General features: G+C 42.6%; 1 protein-coding gene across 5 annotated transcripts in view; it reads left to right on the top strand.

Moving 5' to 3' along the window:
• Window positions 1-19,488, top strand: part of DDAH1 (dimethylarginine dimethylaminohydrolase 1) — a 194,978-nt gene that overhangs the window by 31,328 nt on the left and 144,162 nt on the right. The window lies entirely within an intron of this gene.

The following is a 19,488-nucleotide window of genomic DNA, read 5'->3' as shown; positions in this document are numbered from 1 at the left end:
CTCTGAAAGGAATGTGCTGTCAGCCATAGAACTTAGAAAATATATAATTATATGGACCATTGTTGTCTCAAACTAAGGGAGTGTGGGAGTGTTAATCTAATCTGATCTTTAAGGTTCCATAAGTAACTTTTCTTCCTTGTTGCAGCATACAGAAATGAGACAAACATTTCTAACTGTAGGAGAGGGGGTAAAATTTATTCTGGTGGTTTAGTTTTGATACATACTTTTTCTGTAAGTTATATACAGTATCTCTTAAGTTCTACCTCTGACAGTGCAATCCTATATGCATGTCTTCTCAGACGTAAGTCCCAATGAGTTGAATGGTACTTACTGCCAGGTAAGTGTGTATTGAATAGCAGTTTAAGTTATCTCTAAGTTATACTGTGGAGAAAAAAATTAAAACGGCAACAAGTGAAATATTAGAATGTGTGGGGTTTTTTTTGACAATAGGAGGTTGCTATAATGGTCAGAATGTGTTGTAGTTTAAAGGAGAGGGGTGTGTGCCAAGAGCCCCCAGAAACCTGGAGCCAGCCTCACAGTTAAAGTGAGCCCCTTTTAAATTTAAAAGTTCATAAATCTCTGGACAAATTACATTTCACTTTCCTGCATAGAAGCAACCTTGTCTTACTCAGGAACTTTTAATTTAAATGCTTCTACTATTGGCCCTTGTCCTTTTAATGCCACTGTCTTGTCTGTCAGCTGATTTTCTCCCTTTAGCTTGGGCAAGGGAAAATTCCTACTCTTCCTTCCCAGCTGAGCTTCTGTTTCAGAAGTTTCCCCCTGCTTTTCTCATATTCTGCTGTGTCAGTCTTTTCGATAAATGACCTTGCAAGACATTTTGAGATCTAATTTCTCTCTCTCTGGCATCGCCTTGGTCCTGATTTGAGCACAGCTTTTTGCAAACTTTAGTGCATCATTGCTTGGATATATTTGTGCATATGATTTTCCCGTGCAAATGTTGGTGGTAAATACATATCCTCTGAATATTCTGTGGATGTGCAGATGTTTCCCAAATATTCTGTTGGGTTTGTTTTACATAATTCATCAAACCAGGAAAATTTCAATGTCAGATTTTGATCCCAAACTTCAAGTATCAACACTTGGAATACTTTCTAATGCGTCTATACTTCTGGTTGCTTCATCTTAGAAATTATATCGTAGAGTTGGAAAGGGTGCAGAAAAGAGGCCCCGGGATGGTCAGGGAGGTTGGCCTTCTCTGTGAGGAAAAGTGTTCGGGGCTTTTTAGGTTTTTTCAGAAATAAATACTTAAATGTGCGAGATACAATAGAAGTGTGTAGAGTTGTGAATTGTGAGGAGAAAGTGGAGAGAAGTTTTTTTCTCTCTATTCTTGCCTCATGATACGAGGATTCAAGGTCATCCAATGGAAGGGCTGTGGCTCAATAGGGCAGCAAATTCCCACGTTCAATCTCTAGCATCTCCAGGATTTGGGAGAGGCTTCTGTCTGAAACTTTGGAGAGCCATTGCCAGTCAGCATAGACAGTACTTACCTGGATGGGCCAATGACCCAACTCTGCATAAGGCAGCTTCCATGTCCCTCCCTCTTCTTTTACCAATAGCAGTCTTTGTTATATTACTTGAGTGTCTGAGCAAACACTGTGCTGATGATCCACCAAAGAGAAGGACAGCCATGAGCAACAGCTTTCTCCATTGTCACTTATGGTCAACAATGTTATGTGTTAATGCAGGGCTGTCACATTTCATACCCAACAATGCGAATCCTGTTTACATGCACAGCTTTGAATCACAGTCATTATGTATTATTTTTTTAATGTCATACCAAAAGATAAAAGGCTGCTTTTGGTTAATATAGGTATCTGCAAACCTGTCTCTGGGCAGCAGATGGAGAGGATTTCACCATAAGTAAGAGACGATCAGCCAGGGTTGACTGCAGCCTGCCTAAAATGTAGCTGGGAACAGATGGCAATTACCCAATTACAATGGAGTCAGTACCACATAAATACAATGTATGTGCAGGTTAAAAAGCTGTAACAGAATCACAACCCATTAACTTTGGATCAAACCCAATTACTTTAATTATGCTATTCTGAAAAGAACAACACTGTGAGCACTGAGCTAATGCAAGTGAGTTTGGCTTGAATGTGAAAAGTGCTTTCATACTCCAAATGTGCAAAGTAAATCTTTGTGACAGAATTTATGCAGGACTGTGAAGCTTTGTTGAAGCTTACTAAAGTGGACAAACTGACAAAGGAACAATCCGTTAAATAAAATTCAAAGTCTTTGCCCATTTTATGCCCTTATGTACCTTTTGCCTTTGTGTGTATATAACCAAAATAAACTTGTTTGGAGGAAAGAAGAAACGGGAAACAGAGAAGACTATACTCCCCCCCTTTTAGTTTTCCTCTTTAGAAGTGTGTGCTTTATACATAAACTCAAAATGAGGCATTTTAGATTTGAAAAGATTTTCTAGGGGGAGCCTGGACATGCATAGCAACTCATGAAAAGCTTTGTGCTACAAACTGGCCAGCTAATTGTCTGAGACTAGCAAGATGTCCACCAAATGGTGGAAATGTGTATGGAAGAAAAAGATTCACTGTGATTGAGTGGATTCTTGGGCAACAGTGCCAACTTTCTTTTCCAGCTGCATTTGCCTCACATTTTTTTCCACGTTTAGTATCAGCTTTCTTCCTATCTCAATCCCTTTGCACTGTTGCTGCTGCTCATTGCCTAATTCACCTCCATCCTTATCTGCTCCTTGCTCATTCCTTTCTTCTGTCCTATCCAGCTGTTGCTCATCTCTGAGGCCATCTTAGACTCCTTGCTGTACAGTCCCATCCTGTTTGTTTTGATCCTGGCTTAGGCTCTATTTCTTGGAGGTTCCTGTATCAGTTCTATTGGTGAATCTAGAGGGCAAGGATTGGTGTATTGGCTGCTGATGTCACAAGTGTTCAAACATGCAAATAGGACACAGAACAGAGGGAGTCAAGGGGCTACTGGCTGCCTATGTCACAGCTGCCACTAGCTTTCCATTGAGAATGGGGTGTTTCGGGACCAGGGAAGTGGTGATGCTAAGATCTGCTGGATTCTAAGCCAGTCTAGTTACCTGCAAGTTGTGGCAAGGTACCCAATCTGGGCCTGTTTGCAGCACCAGCCCGGAGCTCTCACAGCAAATAAGCATACTCTTCCTGCCCTCTCATCTTCCACCCTGGCCAGTGGAAACAGATGGGCTCCAGATGTAGGGGCATCTCTGCCGCTTGGTTAAGTCCTGCTGCTGCCCATCAGGGGATAGGATTATTCACTTAACAACCACCCACCTTGGCAACAACCGATCTTTGGATGAATATTGCAAACTAGTATATTTAAGCAGAACAAAATGCCAATAATAGTACTTACTGTGACTGAACATTAAATTGGCTCAAAAATGTGTAGCATCATCATTATGCTGCTATCTTATTGTATCATTTAAGAATTTCTTTTTCTCTGTCAGAGTTGAATGTGTGTATTATTTGTGTGTTGAAAATGAAATGGACTGCCCTCAAGTCAATCCCGACTCATGGCGACCCTATGAATAGTGTTTTCATGGTAAGCGGTATTCAGAGGTGGTTTACCATTGCCTTCCTCTGAGGCTGAGAGGCAGGGACTGGCCCAAGGTCGCCCAGTCAGCTTCATGGCTGTGTGGGGATTCGAACCCTGGTCTGCCAGGTCACAGTCCCACACTCTAACGACTATGCCACATTGGCTGTCGCTGTCTAATGCTTAACGGGAGGGAATTCCAAAGGGTAGATGTAGTGCTGGCCACCAATTTGGAAGGCTTTAAAAGAGGATTAGACAAATGCATGGAGGATATGGCTATCAATTGCTTTTAGCCATGATGGCTATGTTCTGCCTCCACGGCAGCATGCCTCTGAATACCAGTTACTGAGAAACACAATGTCAGAGAATTCTGTTGTACTCAAGTCCTGCTTTCAGGCTTCCCAAAGGCATTCAGCTGGCCACTGTGAGAACAGAATGCTGGCCTAATCCAGCAGGGCTCTTCCTGTGTTCTTATATTCTGATGTAGGAGTTGGAGGCCGGAGAGCCAGGTAAGTAATAGAGAGAGGTGGGCACATAATCACAAAGCACACTTTCAGATCAGGTGAGATAATTTAGCAGTTAACAATGAATGGACAAAATACAATTGTTTTAATTCAGTGTTGACTGCTGAATTTTACATTGTTACGGTTAGGTGCCTTGGAAACTTTTCTTGAAAGGCAGGTTAGACATCTTTTAAATCGGTGGTTTCCAACGTGGGGGTTGGACCGCCAGGGGGGTTGTGAAGTCATCCCAGGGGGATCGCAAACAGCCAAAAGAAGAACTATTTCTTAATTTTAAAAATTAGTTAATGAGTTATCTGTGAATTACCAACTTGCAAACCTGCACTGCATGCGCATGCAGCTGCTTCTGCCTCCCCTGCCTCCCTTCTAGTTGGCACAGTCAGTTCCCACTGCACAGAGTGCATCAAGAGATGGGGCCAGCTGGGCTCATTCAAGGGGGCCGCCTGCCAAAAAGTAACAGGACAGAGTCCCGGAGCATCCTCCCACAAATGCAGACCTGGGCACTCATGAAAAATTCACTGTATAGTTAACTTATAGTACAATGTATACCTCTACTCAGAACTAAATCTTTTCTTATTTAATGGGGCATACTCCCAGGTAAATCAAATTGTAGTAATCAGACCAGACTAAGATTCTGTCAAAGCTTTGAAGCTGTACTAATTTTGGGGTGGGTGGGGGCATGGGGCTTTATAGTACCAAGATGCATCATTTTGGTTTAAGAAAGAAAAAAAGTATGCCTATAACACAAGGAGTTAGGCTGCAATCCTAACTAGGTTTACTCAGAAGTAAGTTCTACAGAATTCAATGCTGCAACAACCATAAGGTAGGTTTGGCTGAGAGTTAGTGGCTGACCCAAGGCAGTAAGTGTGCAGAAAAATGATGAGTAAAGTAAGTTTTAAAATTGTGAAATTGTACATGCTCAGGGTATTTTTATACAGTTGTATATGTTCGTTTAAAATATAGTTTAAAATATTTTAAGTTGCCCAAATTTTGTTGTTTTTATTCTTAACTTGAACTCTTTGCATGGTTTAGGGTTGGCACTGGGGGAAATGCGGAGCTCTTGTGCCTTTAACAGCTATGTGGCAGGCAGAAATTAAACAAAAATTAAGTTATGGGGAAAGCTTCACCTGCTGACATTCTGTTAGACATATTCATCATCATCATCACATGGAGTTTCTTTAGCCAACTGCTGAAGAGGAGTCATCGTTGTATACAGGTGGAACACTTAAAACCAAAGTCCAAATGCCCTGGCATCAACCAGGCTCTGTTCACCACTCTGGGTGGTTAACTTTTATCTTCTTCCTTTCATTTCCTTCAAAATTTGTTAAAAGTTTTTTATATTGCTGTTAACTTAACCTCGGATCTTTTGGTGAAGGGCAGGTGATAAATATCATCGTATTTGTTTTTGTGATGAATAAAATGTGACATTATTTAATGCTTCATTATGGTTTTTTTTGAATTAACAGAGACTAAAACTACAACAATTAGCATGTGGGGGTCGCAAAAATCTTTGAGGTTATAAAGGGATCCTGTACTCATAACGGCTGGGAGCCACTGTCTTAAATACATATGTATAAACTAGGGGCTTTGCCCCTGCATGCTTTGCGTGCCAACACCCCAGGCCCTCCCAAACCATTCCCCCTTGCCCATGGCACATTCAAATCATCCCCCATACCCCTGGCACCTTTAAACCATCTTCCTGCCTCTGGCACTTTCAAACCACCACCCTCCTGGCAGGTCACTCTCCTTGCCAACCCTCCCTCACAATACTCCCAGTGCCTGCAGGTATTAGTGCGCCTCAGCCGCCACAGGCCTGCTTAAGCTCCTTGCCTGCTTGCCTCGCCTGTTCCCATGCCGCTGTAGTCCCCCGCCACTGCTGGTGCTGCTGCCACCATGTCTAGGCCAATTACGAGCCTCCTGCTCGCCTGGCCACCCAGGTTGACGCCGCCGCTGATGCCCTGCTTAGGTTCCTCCTGACCCCACAAAGGAGCAAAGGAGGGCCTCATGATAGTACACCAAGGCCTCTCATGAAGTAGGTCTGCAGGTCTCCGAGGCCACTGCTGCCCACGTGCTCTGCTACTGTCTGCTCAGTCTTGCCCACCTTCCTTCCTCCCCCCCCCACCTTGAGCCTAGCATGGCTTGGTCACACTGTGCAGTTCTCAGCATTGTGACACTGTGAACTGCACAGCATGACACTTAACATTTTTATTATATGTATAGGCATAGATCTGGGAACACAGATGGGCATATTTTGATTATGTACATTTCCTCATTTGCATAGTTTTATGAATTAGGTAGATGCTAAGCCAGAGTTTAGGAGATATTCTAAATACATTTCATGATATTTTATGTTGGGAATCTGTAAAATTAAATTTACAAAATTTATAAAGACAAATTTGGAACTTTTGGAATTCTAATGAGGTCCCAGAGTGCATAGCTATGTGCTGGAAATTCTCAGCTGATGAAAGCTTTATTTCATTTTGCAGATTCATTATCCATTATTTTCACTTAATAAAATGGTCCTCCTGTGCGGATCTGGTCAGATGCAGAGAACAGCTTATCCCATAATGTGAATATTTTCTTTTGGCTAGCTTCCTTAAAAGAGACGTTATGAGACGTTGTTCCCTCTAAATATGATATCTGTAAAGCAGCCAAAAGTATATTGTCCTAACAAGACCTACAAAGCAGAAAATGGATTGTTTCTGGAACAGGAACTATGAAGACAACACAGAGATCAACAAGATTGACACCAAACTAATTATACATTTGCTGTTTAAATGCTTGATTCTACCATCAGGAAGGCTAAGTGCACTTTCTGATACACAAATATGACAATCTGCTGCTCAGCTGGCGTAGAGTAATAAAACACAATTGCCCTGTGATACCTTAGGCTGTGAGCACATAGTCGCCTACAAAAAAGTGTTTCCATTGGCCTCATTTGGAAGGGCAAAGGGGTGATCTGCTAATCAGTTGCAAAATCTGTTTTGAAACTGAATTTTTTTAAAATGCACTGGAGCTGATCCCACCAGGTTTTACAGTAGAAAGAGGCAGAGTTTGACTAGCGTTGTGTGCCCGTTTTCAGAAAAGGGAGTTGGAGATGCACTGGAACTGGCAAAACAGTAAATATGTCTCCACCCTAAAAGACTAACAGTTTTGCTTTGGCATAAGCTTTTGTTCAATAAAGCAAACTTTGTCTACTGCATGACATGTTATCCTAAATGGGCAGGTTGAATTGTACATACATAGATATAAGTGTGCAGAGAGGAAAACTGAGATCAAAAGGCAGATGTGTGACATTTCTATGTAAAGCCCAATGTACACAAGATACGAACAGAGTGAACTAATACCTAAAATCCCCCATTCTACAAATTCTGATCCAGTATAAACTCAATCGACTGTTTCAGGTATGCTATTCAAGAATTTAGTACCAAGCAGCAGCGGACAGTGTGGAGGGATTACACCACTCAACTGACCTCCCTCCGGCTGAGTGTTTCTGCACTGCACAAACCTCACTGCCGCCTCCCCCTCCTTCTTTCCATCCTGGTATGCGGCAGCAACTCAGCCAGAGAGATGTCAGGTGAGCACTGCAGCCCCACCAGCCCTCAGCTAATGGTACCAGGAGTGCTTCAGGTAGTAAAAGCAGCCATTTTCAGCATACTAGTTTGGACAAACTTTTTCTTCTCCCTGAAGCCCCTGTACAAGAGACACGTTACAAGGATAACACTCAGGGTTACATCTAATGAAGTGGACTGAACTCCATTAAAGCTTATACCATAATAAATGTGTTAGTCTTTAAGATACCCAAGACTCTTTGTTGTTTTTGTTGCAACAGATTAACATTGCTACCTTTCTGGAAAATGTTACAGGCAGTGGCAACATCAAAACACAGAGGAATACTGTGAAATTTAGATGTGCTGTTCTTTTTCTTTTCTTTTTTGAATGGGCAAATTTACTCTAATCTCCATGACATTAAGATAATTCCTCATTTCTAGTGGTTTTCGTCTTCAAAGAGCTTTAGATAAATTAATTAATTCACAATAGATTCAAGGCTTATTCAGCACTGCATCACCTTGGCTAAAGTCATTGCAGTGGTGTTACTGGAAGCCATTAATGTCAGCTGACACTGACCACAATTTATTTCTTGCTTCTGCCTCACACACAGTGGTGTTTTCTTTGCAGAATATACACAGATAAACTTGCACATTTCTGCCAAAGCTATCCTTTTTGTCATGGCTGTCAGTCTTGACTTTCAGCTTCCAATCTAGAGGGACCATTCAAAGAATTTCGTCAGGAAATCCAGTACTCCTACCACCAATCTATGCAATATACAATCTGACTTGTAGCATAGTATCCAGGGACTTTGTCAGAATGCAGAAGACACCATTCTGTGTTCTGCTCTGCAGAGTCTGTGTGACACAAGATCTGGTGCAAAGGATTTCTAACAGCAGTGCAAGGGCACAAATTATTTCTTGCTCAAGTGCTATGAGCCAGCCTTGTTCCCTGAACTGGTAGTGTACTAATATTCACTGGCACTGCCCTCCCTCTTGCTCCAGAGAAGCCCCTTGCACAATATAAAGCCCCACTGATTTCACTGGAACTTACCTTTGCATAATATAGTTTTGATCAGGTATGAAGGTCTTGCTTTTACTATTGCTTCAATAACAGCCCAGAGTAAGGTAGAAATCATAAATAATTATAATATTTAGATGAGAGTCAGATGAATAGGTAAAACAGAAGTTCTGTTGATCCTTACATTTTAGTCTCCGGTTACCAGCCTATACTGGACTACTCTTGCCAGGTCAGAAGCATCCCAAACCCTAAGATTTTGGGGGTGGCCCCTAGTGATGCCACAGGGGCAGACCTGAGTGACATCATGGGGCGGGTCTAAGTGACATCATGGGGTGGGTCCAAGTGATGTCACAGGGTGGGTCTGAGTGACATCATGGGGCGGGTCCAAGTGATGTCATTAAGCATGATATATTAAGCATCAACCACAGCTGCTTGCCACATACAATTCAAACAAAAACATTTCTCTGATTGGAAATTTATTAAGATAGAAATCTTAGCTAAAAGATGGAGCCTGGGTAGGGAACATTTAATCTAGCCAACTTGCTTCTGGCAAAAAGAGTTTAAGTGCCCTCAAGCCAGACCAGTCACCAGAAGGCCATCGTAGGAAAAAAGGAGCCAAGTGTTGTGAAGATGTTAGATGGGAGCACTCAGGAGTAAAGATGGATGCCCCCAAAGGCTGCAATTCTAAACACACTTACTAAGCCCCATAGAACTCAATAGGACTTCACAGTAGATATGGTTTGGATTGTGTTGTTGGTAAAGCTTGACTAGTGATCCTCTGCAAAGATATTCCTATCCAAGCAAGGTTGGCAACCCCCTGCCTGGAATGCCCTGCCCCTACCTTTTAACATGGCTGCTCCAAATTTCTTTACAGATTTGACCCTTCTCTTCAGAAAGAGGTCCGATAAATTAGTAAGAATAAGAAGATTCTCTACTCTTTTTTGTCTACCATGTGGGCTGCTATAAACTCACTTTGACCGCCAACCCAATTCCAGTGAATAATAATTGACAGAGAGAAAACACACATGGCTTGATCTACCTTCACAGGCGGCAGCTTGGGAACAACAACAACTGCTGCAGCCACGCTACCCAGTATGTGAATTGTCTTTTACCACTATTGGGCAAGAAACAAACCATCATGCAAACAACAAGGTGCATCTTCAGTGGGTTTAAGGGGATTGAGCAGAGCACATGGAAACACTGTTGTTGCTTCTATGGATCAAAGGAAGTGAAGATAAAGGTAAATGAAATGCAAATAGAAAAACAAAACACAACACAGCGATGATTTTCTAAAAGCAATACCATGCCAACCACAACAATTCCTATGAGTAAGGCAGAAAACTCAGCATCCCCAAACCAGTCAGGATTCCTAACCAAAAACCAAAACTAAAAAAATCCTGGCAGCCAGTCAGCCAAGGTCAAGAAATCCCAATGCAGCACAACCTGACCCGGGGGCTGCAGAATGCTGTGGCATGATTGCTGACATGAGTGAGACCCTATCAGCACATAATACCTCTGCTCTGAAATCTGCACTGGTTGCTGATTTGCTACCAAGTCAAGTTCAAGGTATGCTTTCCTTGTTATGGATGCCACATAGTACTTGTTCTGCTCTTGTAAGAAATCAGTCCTTTAGCTTGGCAGCGCCTATGCTTTGCAACTCCCTGCCTATTGACATCAGCAGGTGCCTTCATTGTACTCTTTTCAGCACCTACTAAAAACATGTTTGTTTAGCCTACTTATGCATGTAGAAACTATAGTGTTTGTTATCTGTTTTTAACTCATCGTTGGTTTTATTATTTTGAATGTTTTTAAATACCTGTCTTTAACTGTTTTTGCCAATAATTTTATTGTTTTAATTTTCTCTAAACTAATTTGAGAGTTTTTACAGTAAAGCAATATGTAATTGTTGTAAATAAAATACATAAATTTTGGAGTCACTTTGGCCCTTGGGTCTCTTTCCATTTTTAGGAACAAAGGAATCTGCCTTATACCACTCAGGCCTTTTGGTACCTTCTAGCTCAGTACTGATTACATGGACTAGCATTAGCTCTCCAGGATTCCAGGCAATAGTCTTTTCCAGGGATTGAATTTTGGACCTTTGCATGCAAAACATATGATCTACCACTGAGCTACAACCCTTCCCGTTTTAAAAAAATATTTTTAAATTGTTGTTTTCAATTCACTAATGAATGCACATCATACTTAGTGCAGATCCACACCATTCATTTGAAGCACATTCAACACATATTTGAAGCACATGAATCCCACCACAGAATCATGGGAACTGTAGTCTGTTAAGAGTTGTGGGAACTATAACTGTGAGGGGGAAACTACACTTCCCAGGATTCATTAGGGGAAGCCAAGTGCTTTAAATGCAAGTTGGATGTGCTTTAAATGTATTGTGTGGATCTACTTAATAAACATTGCCTGCATGTAAATAGTTTTAATTCATTTTTTAAAATGGAAATGATCTATAAAGTTTAGTGGGTCACCATGGGCTACTCATCATCTCTCAACCTAATCTGCCCCTCAGGATGAAAACAACAGAAGGGAACCATGATCACCCCAAAGAAGAAGGGCACACTTAAAAAGCAGAGAAAATAATCATGTACAACCATAGTGTGAAATCAAATACTTATCGGGACATAGTATGAAGAAATATTTTTATTTATTTATTTATTGTATTTATATACCGCCCCATAGCCGAAGCTCTCTGGGAGGTTTACAGTAACTAAAAACATTAAAAACAAATATACAATTTTAAAACACATCTTCTAAACACAATTTAAAACACAATTTAAAAAATTTAAAACAATTAAAAAAAATATAAGCATGACTCAAATATATTTATTATTTACACAACCTGTAAATATATTTATAGTGCAATCCTATGTTTGTTTACTTAGAAGCAAGTCCCAATTTATTCAATGGGGCTTACTCAAACAGGGAAGCATGCACAGAAGTGCAACCTCAAGTGATAAGGAACTTCATTCACCCAACCCAAAAATCAGAATCATGCCACTTTAAGCTGTTTTGCAACTGTTTATACTTGTTATTATGGTTATTGGATTTTAAAAGGATTTATTTCTTATTTTGAGCTGCCTTGGTTTCCAGTCTGCAACCCTACCTCACAAAGTTGTTGGAAATACTCCATACACACACACACACTGGATATGAAAAAATACATACACCTCATATAACAGTTTATTGTCAAAACCAGTTGGTTATTGCAGAACATTAAACAAAAATCAGTATTAGTTTCCAACATAATAAAAGCAGTGATACCTAAGTAAGCCCTGCCTAATTGCTTTAAAAAATAGGATTGGAGGTGGGAGAGAAAGATTTACAACACAAACACAATTCTTTGCTTTGTTCATTCAAAAGCCCCATCAATTTACAGCACAATCCTAACCACTCAAAAGTAAGTCCCTTGAATTCAGTGGGGTTTATTCTGGGTATGTGGGATAAGCATTGCAGCTTTACTCCCAGAAAAGCAAGTACTGGAGTAAAGTTTCATATTGGGAAGGTTTTCAAAACATTGCCCTCTTCAACAGCCCAGGAAAATTTAAACTTAGTTTGACTCCCTTACACAAAGAGAAAAGGACTGAATGCTATATACTTCTCAATTGATGAAGCAACAGTGGAAAAATGGCGGGGTATAAATAAAGATAATAAAGACAATAATAATAATAATAATAATAATAATAATAATAATAATAAATCCCTCCTCAGTCCGTTTGGGGCATCACTGCTTCTCAAGTCACTGTGAGGATTTGTGATGATCCACACCATACATTTAAAACACATGACTTCCTCCAGAGAATCCTGGGAGCTGTGGTTTTCCCCTAACAGAGCTACAAATTCCCAGCAACCTTAAATTACAGTTGCAGTTGCAGTTGCTGCTGTTGTTGTTGTTGTTTATATCCCGCCCTTCCTCCCAGCAGGAGCCCAGGGCAGCAAACAGAAATGCTAAAAACATTTTAAAACGTCATAAAAACAGACCTTAAAATACATTAAAACAAAACATCATTAAAAACATTTTTAAAAAAAGCTTTAAAAACATCTTTAAAAAAAGAGTTAAAAACATATTATTAAAAAAACATATTAACAAGCAATTCTAACACAGATGCAGACTGGGATAGGTCTCAACTTAAAAGGCTTGTTGAAAGAGGAAGTTCCTCAATAGGCACCAAAAATATAACGGAGATGGTGCCTGTCTAATATTCAAGGGGAGGGAATTCCACAGGGTAGGTGCCACCACACTAAAGGTCCGTTTCCTATGTTGTGCAGAACGAACCTCCTGATAAGATGGTATCTGCAGGAGGCCCTCACCTGCAGAGTGCAGTGATCGACTGGGTATGTAAGAGGTAAGACGGTCTTTCAGGTATCCTGGTCCCGAGCTGTATAGGGCTTTGTACACCAAAACTAGAACCTTGAACTTGCCCTGGTAGCAAATGAGCAGCCAGTGCAATTCTTTCAGCAGCAGGGTGACATGTTGGCGATACCCTGTCCCAGTGAGCAGTCTTGCTGCCACATTGTGCACCAGCTGCAGCTCCCAGACCAACCTCAAGGGCAGCCCCACATAGAGAGCATTACAGTAATCCAGTCTGCAGGTTACCAGTGTGTGAATAACAGTGATCAGGCTATCCCGGTCCAGAAATGGCTGAAGCTGGAAAAAGGCACTCCTAGCCACGGAGGTCACCTGGGCCTCTAGCAACAAAGATGGATCCAGGAGCACCACCAGACTACGGACCTGCTCTTTCAGAGGGAGTATGACCCCATCCAAAGCAGGCAACTGACCAATTATCCAAACTCGGGAACCACCAACCCACAGTGCCTCCGTCTTGCTAGGATTCAGACTCAGTTTATTGGCCCTCAACCAGCCCACCACCAAGTCCAGGCACCGGTCTAGGGCTTGCACAGCCTCTCCCAATTCAGATGTTATGGAGAAATAGAGCTGGGTATCATCAGCATACTGCTGACACCTTGCCCCAAAGCTCCTGATGACCATTCCCAAGAGCTTCATATAGATGTTAAACAGCATGGGCAACAAGATGGTACCCTGCGGCACCCCACAGCACAACTGCCAGGGGGCCGAAAGACAGTAACCCAATGCTATTCTCTGAGAGCGACCCTGGAGATAGGATCGGAACCACTGTAAAACAGTGCCTCCAATACCCAGCTCACCAAGTCGGCCCACAAAGATACCATGGTCAATGGTATCAAGAGCTGCTGAGAGGTCAAGTAAGAGTAACAGGGTCACATTCCCCCTGTCCTTCTCCAGATAAAGGTCATCCATTAGGGCAACCAAGGCTGATTCAGTCCCATAACCAGGCCTGAATCCAGACTGGGATGGGTCAAAATAATCTGTTTCATCCAAGAGTACTTGCAATTGCTGCGCCACAATCCTCTCAACCACCTTCCCTAAAAAGGGGGTATTTGCAACCAGTCAGTAGTTGTCACAAACCAATGGGTCCAGGGTGGGCTTTTTCAGGAGCGGTCGGATCACCGTCTCTTTCAAGATGGCTGGAACCACTCCCTCCTGCAATGATGTGTTGACCACACCCTGGATTCAGTCGGTCAGAACCCCTCGGCAAGCTTTAATAAGCCAAGAAGGGCAAGGGTCAAGAGGACACGTTGCTGGCCGCATCATTGCAAGTACCTTGTCTACGTCATCAGGCTGCATCAACTGAAACCGTTTCCAAAAAGTTGCAGCAGACGTTGCACTGGTCACCTCATTGGGGACTACAGTAGATGTGGATGGGGCATCAAGACTGCTACGGAGGCGAGCAACTTTACCCTCAAAGTGCCTTGAAAACAATTCACATTGGGCCTCTGAAGGGTCTAAAACTCCATTTCCTGGAGCTGATGTCAACAGATCCCTGATAATATGGAAAAGCTCCACCGGACGGTTACTTGAGGATGCGTTGGAGGTAGAGAAATGGGCCTTCTTCGCCACCCTCACCGCCACATAGTAGGCATGGTTATGATGTTTTACTCGTGCCTGATCAGCCTCACAGCACGTCTTTCACCACTTGCGCTCTAGCCGTCATCCAGTCTGTTTCATTGCCCTTAGCTCACTGGTGTACCAAGGTGCAAGCCGGGCTCCACAATGCCGGAGAGGGCGCTCAGGGGCAACCATGTCAAGAGCCTGACACGCCTCGCTGTTCCACAGCGTGACAAGGGCTTCAACAGGGTCACCTTCTCTATCTACTCAGAACTCCCCCAGGGATTCAGGAATCCAGTGGATTCCATTAGGCTCCAGAGGCGGACCATCTTAATCTGTCCACCACACCTGCAGGGAAGGATCGGAACCATAAGTCTAAACTTTACCAGGAAGTGATCTTGCCATGACAATGGGGTGACATCTACCCCTCCATCTTCAGACCACCCCTTCCTCCATCTGGAGCAAAAACCAAATCGAGGGTGTGCCCTGCCCTATGTGTTGGGCCAGTAACAACTTGAGACAGCCCCATGGTCATCATGGAGGTCATGAAGTCCCGAACAGGAACACTAGAGGCAGTGTGAGCATGGACATTGAAATCGCGCATCACTATCGTTCTGGGCTCCTCCAACATCACAGCCAAGATGGCCTCCACCAGCTCGGTCAGAAAAGCTGCGGGGCAGCAGGGTGGACAATACACCAGCAGCAACCGTAGTTTACTGTCTCCTTGGCCCGACACCAGATGCAGGCCCTCACAGCCAGCTCCAAGACATAGTGGTTTCCTGGTGACAGAGGTGGAAGTTCTGTACACCACAGCAACTCCTCCCTCCTGTCCCTGCAGCCTGTGCTGGTGTTGCACCAAGTATCCAGGTGGGCAAAGTTGGGTCAGTTCAACTCCTCCAAGCTCACCCACCCAGGTCTCGGTAATGTACACCAAATCGGCACCTTCATCCACAATCAAATCATGGATGAGAGTGGTCTTATTATGTACCGATCTGGCGTTAAACAACAACACACACAGGCCAGTGGGCACAGCAGATGAGCAACGAGGAAACCATCCACGAGAGGAGTGGCAGCAAGGAACAAGGTGCAGATACAGTTCCCAGAATTCTTTGGCGGAAATCAAGTGCACTGGATGTGCTTTAAATGTATGGTGTGAACCTCCCTGAGTACCCTGAAGGAAGGGCAGGATACTGTTGTGTGCACCCCAATCTTGGATACTTCCTACACTTATCCAGGATTTGATTTCTTTAGAATGAAGGTCAGCAGAGGCTGTGGTGTTTTTATGATATATAATTTATTTACACATATACACAACCTGAGTATAAGATAGAGGGGTTTAATGCATTAACAGTCCAACAGATCTTGCTTCCCGGTCAGGCTTCCAGGAAGGCAACCGAAAGCCATGGATTGAGATTCAGCACAGACAGCAGGCCTCTCTGTGTTTTTTCAGTTCTAAGCTTTCCCTCAGAAACGCACAGACCACTTTCTGGCTCTAGGATGAGGGGTATCTCCAGCCAGGTGAAGGGAGAGAGAAGACTATTATTATGCAATAGATCTGCTCATCCCCAAGCCCTTGCACAAGTTAATAGGACCACTTGTCAGACCCATTACCCTATGAAAGGAAGTTGTTTGAGCAGCAGAGCAGGGTTTTCTACAAATTCCAACTTCCAGATACGGGATTATAGGCTTAAAGAGGAGTCTCAGAAATCATCCATCCCAACCCCACAATGCCACAATAATACAAATGTTAATAATTTGTATTTACGTAATTGTTAAAGGTAAGTTGACCTTGGCAAGGAGCAGGGGTTTTTTGTTGGTGGATGCTATGAAATGACTTCCTGGAGAAAGTTTATCAAAGTGCATCCCTGATACATGCACTTGCTAATCGAATCAGCTGTTCGGTGGGACTTTTTTACTTGTTTGAAAAATTGTTTTAATTACTCATGGTTGCTATTATTTTAACTCTGGTTGTAAGCTACCTCAAGCTGCTCTAAAATATACATATTTTAAGTAAATAAAGAATAACTGACTCCATGTCTTACCAAGTGACCAAAACAGGCTCATACTAACCATTTTAAATTCATGTTTGTCATGGCAAACAAGCACAAACAAAGCAGTGTTTCAGAGTTGGGTGGCATTTTCCTGTCAACTAGGTTTTTCCTACCTACATTGCCTGCAGAAAAGGTTGAGTTTCGCTGTGTAGGGTGTTTTGCTGGGATTAGTCATTAGAAGTTTTCAGGAAATTAATCAACATTTTCCAAGGTGGACTATTCAGAGGAGTAAATATTACCTTTTCCTCATATGTCAGGTGAAGTTTGTTTTAAAAGTCAATCATATTAGAAAGCTTATTGATGGTATTAAGTCAGTTTCCTGCTGTGGTGAAAATGTCAACTTTAGTATTGGGAATATTTAGGGAAGGGACTGAAAATTAAACTTCAAGAATTATTGTGCCTTTGTAGAAATGTGTGGAAATATATACAAAATAATTAGGAAAAGCCTTAAATGACAGCAACATGCTGACCCACATTTGGAATATTATGCGCACAATTTTGCTCACCACATTAAAAAAGGAGGGTTATCTGGAAGGGGAAGCAGAGGATGTGATGATCTGTAGCAGACTTTCCCATCCTGTTCTCCACCTCCATCACCAGACAGTTTAAAACTATAACGTTTATTATTCCTGACCACTGGCCATACTGGCTGGGGCTGATAGGAGCTGTAGTTCAAAACATATGGAGGACACCAAGCTGGAAAAAGCTGCTCTACAGAAAATTCATTGTCAGGTCTCTACATCTGGATCTATACATGTATCATACCACTTCAGAGTGCAGGTGGAAATTATTTTTTAAAAATAATCCCCCATTTCAAAACATGCATCTTCACAAAACAAAACCTTGAAAGAAGAAAACTACTATATCAGAGAGATTATTGGACCAGAATGTTGCCCCCCATTTTGCTAGATTTTTACTTGCAGGGAGGTTTTGTTGTTTTTACATGGAACAGCGTTAAAAAGGCTATGAGTGTGTAGTAAATATATAGGTTGCAGTATTGTTGAATGGATGAGTGTGAATGGTTGATTGGTTGTTGTTGTTATGTGCCTTCAAGTTGATTACGACTTATGGTGACCCTATGAATCAGTGACCTCCAAGAGCATCTGTCATGAACCACCCTGTTCAGATCTTGTAAGTTCAGGTCTTGTTTGGCCTTCTTCTTTTTCTACTTCCTTCTGTTTTTCCCAGCATTATTGTCTTTTCTAGTGAATCATGTCTTTTCATGATGTGTCCAAAGTATGATAACCTCAGTTTCATCATAGAATCATAGAATCATAGAGTTGGAAGGGGCCTTGTAGGCCATCAAGTCCAACCCCCTGCTCATAGCAGGAAATCCACAGCTAGAGCATCTCCCGCAGATAGCTGTCCAGCCTCTGCTTGAAGACATCCAGCGAAGGGGATCCCACCACCTCCCTAGGCAGTCGGTTCCATTGCCGAACTGCCCTTACTGTCAAGAAGTTCCTTCTAATGTCCAATCTGAATCTACGCTCCTGCAACTTAAAACCATTAGACCTAGTCCTACCCTCTGGGGCAGCAGTGAACAAATCTGTACCCTCCTCTATGTGACAGCCCTTCAGGTACTTAAAGAGTGTAATCATGTCACCCCTCAGCCTTCTCTTCACCAGACTGAACATGCCAAGTTCCTTCAACCTTTCCTCATAAGACTTGTTCTCCATACCGGCTATCATCCTCGTCGCCCTCTTCTGAACCCGCTCTAACTTGTCTATATCTTTCTTAAAATGAGGCGCCCAGAACAGAATGCAGTATTCCAGATGAGACCTGACTAATGCAGAATATAGTGGGACTATTACTTCCCTCGACCTGGAAACTATAGCTCTGTTTATGCATCCCAAAACCGCGTTTGCCTTTTTTGCCGCAGCATCACACTGCTGGGTCATGTTCAACTTGCAATCCACTACAATTCCAAGATCCTTCTCACACGCACTACTGCTAAGCCGGGTATTTCCCATCCTGTACCCATGCATTTTGTTTTTGTGGCCTAAATGCAGAATCCTGCATTTGTCTGTATTGAATGTCATTTTATTAATTTCAGCCCAATTTTCTAGTCTATCCAGGTCCCTTTGGATTTTATTCCTGTCTTCCATTGTGTTAGCTATCCCTCCCAGTTTCGTATCATCCGCAAACTTCATAAGGCTTCCCTCCACCCCATCATCTAAGTCATTGATAAAAATGTTGAAGAGCATCGGCCCCAGGACAGAACCCTGTGGCACTCCACTCGAAACCTCCTTCCAGTCCGAAGCAGAGCCACCGACAACCACTCTTTGAGTACGGTTTTCCAACCAGTTGTGAATCCACCTGACAGTATTTCCATGTAGTCCGCATTTGACGAGTTTGCTAATCAAAAGGTCGTGGGGGACTTTGTCAAACGCTTTGCTGAAATCTAGATAGATGACATCTACAGCATTTCCACCATCTACTAGGCTAGTGACCCGATCAAAAAAAGAGATGAGATTAGTTTGACAGGATTTTTTCTTGACAAACCCATGCTGGCTCCTACTAATCACAGCATTGTCATCTAGATAGTTGCCAATGGACTCTTTTATTATCCGTTCTAATATCATTCCCGGTATTGAAGTCAGACTGACCGGCCTGTAATTCCCCAGACCTTCTTTTTCACCCTTTTTAAAGAGCGGGACGACGTTTGCCCGTCTCCAATCCTCCGGCACCTCTCCCGTTCTCCAGGATTTCTCAAAGATGATGGCAAGAGGTTCCGAGAGTACATCCGCAAGTTCCTTCAATACTCTGGGATGCAGTTCATCAGGCCCTGGAGATTTGAACTCATTTAGGTTAACTAGGTATTTCCTGACTATCTCCTTATCAATCTCGA

Source organism: Rhineura floridana, chromosome 6 (genome assembly GCF_030035675.1).
Source record: "Rhineura floridana isolate rRhiFlo1 chromosome 6, rRhiFlo1.hap2, whole genome shotgun sequence".
NCBI classification, from domain to species: domain Eukaryota; kingdom Metazoa; phylum Chordata; class Lepidosauria; order Squamata; family Rhineuridae; genus Rhineura; species Rhineura floridana.
The sequence above is the reverse complement of the archived record's forward strand: the minus strand, read 5'-3'. Positions and strand labels throughout refer to the sequence as shown.